This window comes from Mustela nigripes, chromosome 14 (genome assembly GCF_022355385.1).
Source record: "Mustela nigripes isolate SB6536 chromosome 14, MUSNIG.SB6536, whole genome shotgun sequence".
NCBI lineage: Eukaryota > Metazoa > Chordata > Mammalia > Carnivora > Mustelidae > Mustela > Mustela nigripes.
The window spans coordinates 15,798,374-15,805,235 of record NC_081570.1 but is presented as its reverse complement, the minus strand read 5'-3'; the positions used below and the strand labels follow the sequence as shown (position 1 = coordinate 15,805,235).

The following is a 6,862-nucleotide window of genomic DNA, read 5'->3' as shown; positions in this document are numbered from 1 at the left end:
CCTGGTCTGCGCATTTAACTAAGCCTCCTCCACAAGAGGGACTGGACTTACTCAGTTCAATAGGATAATCATCACCATCACCCTCACATCTGACGTCAAACCCTGTACATTCACCCCTGAGTGAGGTCCTGTCCAGCTCACGGTACGCCACCGTTCATGAAAACTACAATTTACTGCCCGTCTCCCACGTGCCGGGCCCTGCACACTTGTTCCACTACCCCATCGTGTTCTCAACAGCCCTTCCAGCTGAGGAGACCCCCATTTTACAGATGGACAAACTGAGGCTCAGAGATGTGAAGTTTCTGCCTGGGGACCCCACGGAGCCCCACTTTCTGTCTGCAAAGGCCAGGCATTAGCCACGAGGCCACCCTGAGTCTGAGGGGAGCTTCTGCTCTCTCAGTACTTCAGCACAGGCTGCTAGGGAGACCTCGGAAGAAATAGCAGAGGCCTAAGGGGCACCCCTAGCCAGCCAGCTCTTGGCAATTTCACTGAAATCCAATTTTCCCTACATTAAAATCTCCTCCTCCTTTTTTGCAAAATAAAGGTTTCAAGGTAGATCCCAAGGCTGTTCCAAATTTTGGAGGAGCCCAGAGTGGGCCTGTGACTCTGGGAGCACATTCGCCAAGCCCAAATGGGCACATGAAGCCTTCCAAGGATGAGAGTCCCTGAATATGTGAATGTGGGTCCATTTGGGGCAATCAAAGTCCCAAAGTCCCAAAGTCCCAAAGACCACTCTTGGCCAATCCCACATGCCCTTTCCGGGAAAGGGCTGTTGTGCCTCCAGACCATGACTCAGTCCATTCATCTACAGGCCAGCCATGGTGATCAGGGTTCTGTGGGCCTGTGTAGCCCCCTGGACACCCTGACTGGGGCCGGGAGAGGGTCAGGGAGGGCATCTGGGAGGAGGGAGGGTCGAGCAGGCCCTGCAGAAAGAGGCAATTTGGGCAGGCAGAGAGAAGGATGTGTCTTTTCCAAAGAAGCATCTTTGCACAACAGAGAAGTTTGGTCTTCAGGGTCAGACTGAACTGGGTCTGAATCCTTAGGTGGATTGACGGACAGATGGATAGATGGACAGATGGATGGATAGATGAATTATGGATAGTTGAACATAGGAATGGATAGACGGATGGGTGGATGGGTAGATGGACAGACAGAATGATGGTAGATGGATACACAGATGTCTATATGGGTGGATGGATGAATAAATGTGCAAAAAAATAAAAGGAGGAGCTTTGCGCAGTGGCAGTATCGTAGCCAATGAGGTTTATCCAAGGCGTGATTATTGCTAATTGAAAAAAATAAAAGGAGGAAGAATAGTCCAACCAGTTAATCCCAAGGCTGCTGTCCCATCTGTGCACCCCACTCTAGTCAGGATGTACAGGGTGACAGCATGGAAATAAACAATTCAAAAGCCTCAGCAAAGGTTTCATTCTTGGTCATACCACATGCTTGTGGGCTGGGGGGGACCCTGATCTACGTTGTCCTTACTCAGGACCCAAGTCAACACCATCCTGCCCGTCGCTGGTGGCTGTCACATTTCGTTGGCCAAAGCCAGTCAGGTGGCCGCCCCAGCTTCAGGGGAGCGGGCAGTGAGTTCCCACCATGGATCCCGCAGGAGGAGAACCTGGACATTTGTGGAGCACTGTCCCAGAGACAGTGGGATGGGGACTGAGTGCGGAAGGGAAACCGAGGAAAGGCCCTGGCCCATCTCCTCAATCCGGGGATTCCAGAGGCCGGAGGGGACATGTTCGCTCCTCGGCTCCCCGGCCCTGCTCACACTTCAGGTTCACCATGAGCCCAGGTGCCCCAGGGAGGCCAGAGCATACATCTTGCCTGGTCCTGCCTCAGACACAGACTTGCTCCCAACTGTGCCCTCCTGGGCCCAAAGACAGACCACAGAGCACCCTGGAGGAGAAGTATGGGGCGTCCAAGCTAAAATGTTCTCTAGCGATTAAGTTCAACCCCTGCATTCACAGAGAGAAACTGAGGCTCAGAGATTCCCAGCGCCCAGTTTGTAACGGGCAGAGCTGGGTCTCCAGAAACTCTGTCCAGCGTCTGTCCCTTCCTGCTCTTCTGTCCTCAAGCTGTAGGCGGACGTCCTCGTAGTGGGGCATGAGAGGCCAGAGTAAAATGCCTGCCTTTCCCTGGGCCAAACCACCCCTGCTGAGCTTGCCAGGCTAATGCAGCACCCCCCAGGGAGTTTGGAGCCCTCCGGGTGTTTCCCACAGACCGAAAGCCCCTCCCCATCTGCAGGGAGAACCCTAGATTTGAAGTCCTGTGTTCCAGGCCCTGCCCTACCACGTCCCAGCGGAGTGTCCTTGGGCAAGTCACTGAACTTCATTGAACTTCAGTTTCCTAATCTGTGAAATGGGGATGGTGGTTGCCCTGCCTCATTTGCTGGGCTCTGGGAAGGCATGAGAATACTTGTTCCATCGTAACTTGTCATACAGACATGCACAAGCAGAGGCTTTCGGTCTCTTCTCCCCACGAAGCCCAGTCAGCCCTCGTGGGCCCGCTGAGGCTGGCACAAGCCTCACACGGAGTCTTGTTCAGACACTATTTTGATGAACTGAATTGATGTGTTTTCGATTCATTTCAGCAGGCACCTGCCAGCTCCTGGGCCGGTGCTGGGGCGTGACAGGAGGACAAAAACACCTTAGTCCTAGGAGGAGCCCCAACACAGCCATACAGATGCAGGAGAGCAGAACGTCCCAGGCTATGCGTGATGCTAGATGCCTGTCCGTGTGTCCCTCCTTCCCTGATAGTCAGCCCATCCCCACCACCGGGCTGTGAGCTCTATGGACACAGCGACCCACCCAATTCCCAGCTCATGGCTGATCGGCACTGGATACTTACTGGCCGAATGAAGGATCTTGTGGGCAGTCCCTTCTCTCTGAGCCTCGGGTTCTTTACATATAGGATGGCGTGGCTGGGAAAATACCCTGAGATCACAAAGGAGCTTAGATAACCTAGTTTGCCAAGTCCCTGGATCATCACAGGCCTCCAGTGGGCGTGGCTGGAACCACCGCCCACATCGGTATTAGGAAGAGCGCAGTATTGCAGAGATGACGGAGGTCCCCCGGGAGCCTGCTCACAGTCAGCTCTGATATTGGTCCCACTGCTGCCCACTGCCACGCCTGCGCCTCCACTCCAGCCTCCCAGATGCCCCCCGCCCCCATATACTCGATGAAGAGATGGAGACTCCAGGAGATGAGAGAACTTACCCAGGCCACCCAGAACCTAAGAGGATTGACCATGGACAGAGCATTGCCTCCGTGTCTCCAGCTTGCCCACCGAGGCGCCAGGAGGGACACTTCCCCTGCCTTCTGTTGTCATCAGAGAGAAGGGAGCTTGCCCGGGCTCCACGGCCTGTGGGCTGTGAAAGAATACCTCCCGCCCCCGCCCAGGGCCTCAGCCTCAGACCTCGGCGCCCACACCGCCCCCAGGAACTGGGATCTGAGCAGCGCCCGGCTGCCCTCCGCTGCCCCCGGAAGTGCCCTGCGTCTGCACCTTGATCTCCACACCCACGATGCCAGGAAACCCCAGCAGGGGCAGCCAAACTGTGGGATATTTATAGCGGGAGTGCAGAAAAGCTGCCACCCCCATCTGTTTACCCAACAGTGCTCTCCTAGCTGGGCGCTTCCAGCCCCGCCAGCCACAGACAGACCCTCACCGCCGCCTCATCTATTTTTTCCTCCCCACTTAATTTTGCATCATCCCAGTTTCCAAAATAAACTTCCCCAAACCGGCCAGGCTCACTCTGGTCCAGAATCCCTAATGGAGAGCCCCTCTTCGGCCCCAGCCTTCATCAGCCCGGGAGGCAAAGCCACCAAACCCAACCCGGCCCCTCGGCTGCCCTTGGCCTTGATTTAGAAGCAGCTGCTCCGGCCCTGGCGGGTTTCTGACACTCCAGGGCTGGGACGTCTGCATCTGTGGGGATGCCTGCTGGGCATCTGTGTGTGCGGTTCCTGGCCGGAGGCTGAGGGTGCTGCCCCCCCAACAGGCACGTACATACACACAAGCACACATACGTGCAATACATATACTCATGCACACAGGCACGCAAATATATATACACATATATACACGTGTACACACGCACATACGTGCACACATGCACATGCGTACACACAAACCGGTACACATGCATGTGCATGTGTGCGTACGCGCATGCACACGTACATGCATGTGCACATATACACATATATATGCACGTGCGCATATGTGTGCACATTTGTATACATGCACACATTTACATGTACAGACATACACACATACACTTGTAGTCGTGTATACATGTGCATGCACTAACACATACACGTGCACACAATGCACATATATGCACAGGTGCACATACATACACACGCGTACAGGTATGTGTGCATGTATCCACATACACACATGCATGCAGTGTCCCATGAGCTGCCCTGGCCCCTGCTGTTCTCTTCCAGCTCCATTGTGACAAAAACCCCTCAGTCCTAGGAGCATCCACAATACGGCCTCCGCCATGCCCCTCTCTGCCTGCCCCTCCTCTGAACCTTCATTCTCCCACACACCATGCCCTCCCACCTCCAGGCCCACGCATGTGCTACTCCCTTGGCCTGAACTACTTCTCCTCTAGCCATTTGCTGGGCTAACCTCACTAACCCCTTGGACCTGCAGGAAGGCATCCCTAAGCCACACAGGGGGCAGGGACCCTGGGTCACCCTTTATCTCCACCTCAGAGGCCAAGGGAAGCTTAGAAGCCACTCTCAGGGTGGAATGGAGCCCCCCAACTCTCTGTGGAATCCTCGGCCTACCCTGGGCCGTCCACACAGACAAATCAGCTCCCTCACCCCCAGGGGAAAGGGCTCCTCCACCCCAGGATCTAAGGGAGTCAGTTAGTCCATCCTCCTGTGGCAGAAACCAGGGACATCCCCACCGCGCCACAATTGCAATTCCAGCTTCGTGTGTGCTCTCTTAAGTTATGGGTTTTCAGGCTAACAATTCAAAAGGCCATTTATTTCTTCTGCATTGCTTTTTTTTCTTTTGCAAGGAGTAAGGATAGGAAAGAAATCAATATTTGTCTGGTTATCTACTTCCATTTGAAAGAAAGAGTCATAGGCCCATTCTTTAGATAAAGAAACTGAGGCTTAAAGAACTGCACCTCATTTCTTTATCCAACACTCTGTGCCAGACACACAGCAGCACCAGGAACACAGCAATGAAAACAGGCATGATCCCTACCGTCTTGAAGATCAGAAACCACTGGAAGAGACACACCACATAGATAATTTTACAAATAACAATTTAATAATCATTTTTTTTATTAGGTTGGTAGTACTTCAAAGGAAAAGTCTGGAGAGCTGACAGAGACTGTATAACCAGAAGCCCAAGGAAGTCTTCTTGGACATGACATGGTAGCTAAGACCTGAGCGTATTTGCTCAGGAAAGGACTGGTTGAGGATCATTTCCAGCAGGGGAAACAGCATGTACAAAGCCCAGAAGGGAGAGGGAGGGGAGACAGAGGAACAGAAGAGATGATTTGCCAAAGATGACTTGCCAAGGCCAGCTGACCCCAGGGTCTTTGCTTGTGCCTCTCTAACATGAGGGCAGGTTGCCATTGATGGAAAACAGCACTGGGAGCTGCCCGTAGTATTTTCTCCCCATCCTCTTTGGATTTCAGCTACAAGTATGACAAATTAACGTCACTAGTTCTAACTCAGAATATTTAAGAAAACTAAGTCCTCTATTAAAACAGCTTAACAGCCCATTTTTTTAAAGGTTCTAATAAACACAAGTCAAGAAGATAAACATTCAAGAGCAATCAGGTGCCATATGCAGTAATCCTTAGTTGTCAATCACGTTCCTTGTTTCCATGAACTTGAGAGCATGCCTCTTCTAAGTTCCCTTGAGTATTTCCTTACGGGTCAGGCTTTTTCTCTGAGACTGCAGGAGTACAGGTGTCTGAGACCTTATAGGTAATGTGAATTACCTTGGAGGAAAAGTCAAGTTCACGCTGCCCACCCCCACTACAGGTGCAAGGTCTGACAGGGCCTTCCCACCCTGAAGAGCTCATTTCCTACGTTGAGTCCTGATGGCAACTTAAACACAGGCTCAGACTCAAATTTCTGGAATGAGGCATAGTCCTAAGGAAGCTTCTATGTTCCCCAGACACCACTCTGCTTCCCAAAAAAAGGGTGTCACTTCTAGCTCAGGCCATCTTCAAGATTCAAGCAGAATGCTCAGCCACAACAAGTGTTTTTCACCACAGCTCCCTGTTTCTGGGAGGAAGGAGCAAGCCCCCAGCCGAGTCAGTGGGTGAGATCAGGAACAGGCAAGAGGAGGAAGGTGAAGAGGAACCAGCTTCCGGGATTCAGTCCAGACAGCAAGAGTGGGAAGGATGGGCAAGGACAGGAACTTTCGGGAACCAAAGCCATAATTTGATGCTGGTCCATAGACAAGACCCCAGACCTGCAAGCAAGGGTACACAGGGGGCTCCCAGGACAAATGTCCTGTGCCTTGGTCTTTGAGGACTCCCATCCTTCAGGGGTGGAGAAGGTATGTACAGTGTCTCTTGGGGCTGGGGACAGAGTGAGGTTCAAACCACTTCAGGGTGAAATGATTGCCACATCAAGGACAGGATCCAGAACCTAGAACCACAGGACATTTCGGTTTGTTTTTCTCCCCATGGTAGAAGAGACTTGAGAGAGGGGAGTTTAAGAAATGTCAAGGTCAGGATGCCTGGGTGGCTCGGTTAAGCGTCTGCCTTCAGCTCAGATCCCAGAGTCCTAGGATCAAGTCCCACACTGTGCTCCCTGCTCAGCGGGGAGCCTCCTCCTCCCCCCCCCCCCCCCCCCCCCCCCCCCCCCCCCCCGCCCCC

General features: G+C 53.0%; 1 pseudogene; it reads left to right on the top strand.

The window, feature by feature from the left end:
- The first annotated feature begins 1,228 nt into the window (after window positions 1–1,228).
- On the top strand, window positions 1,229–1,305 carry LOC132002422 (U4 spliceosomal RNA; annotated as a pseudogene).
- Window positions 1,306–6,862: the final 5,557 nt, after the last annotated feature.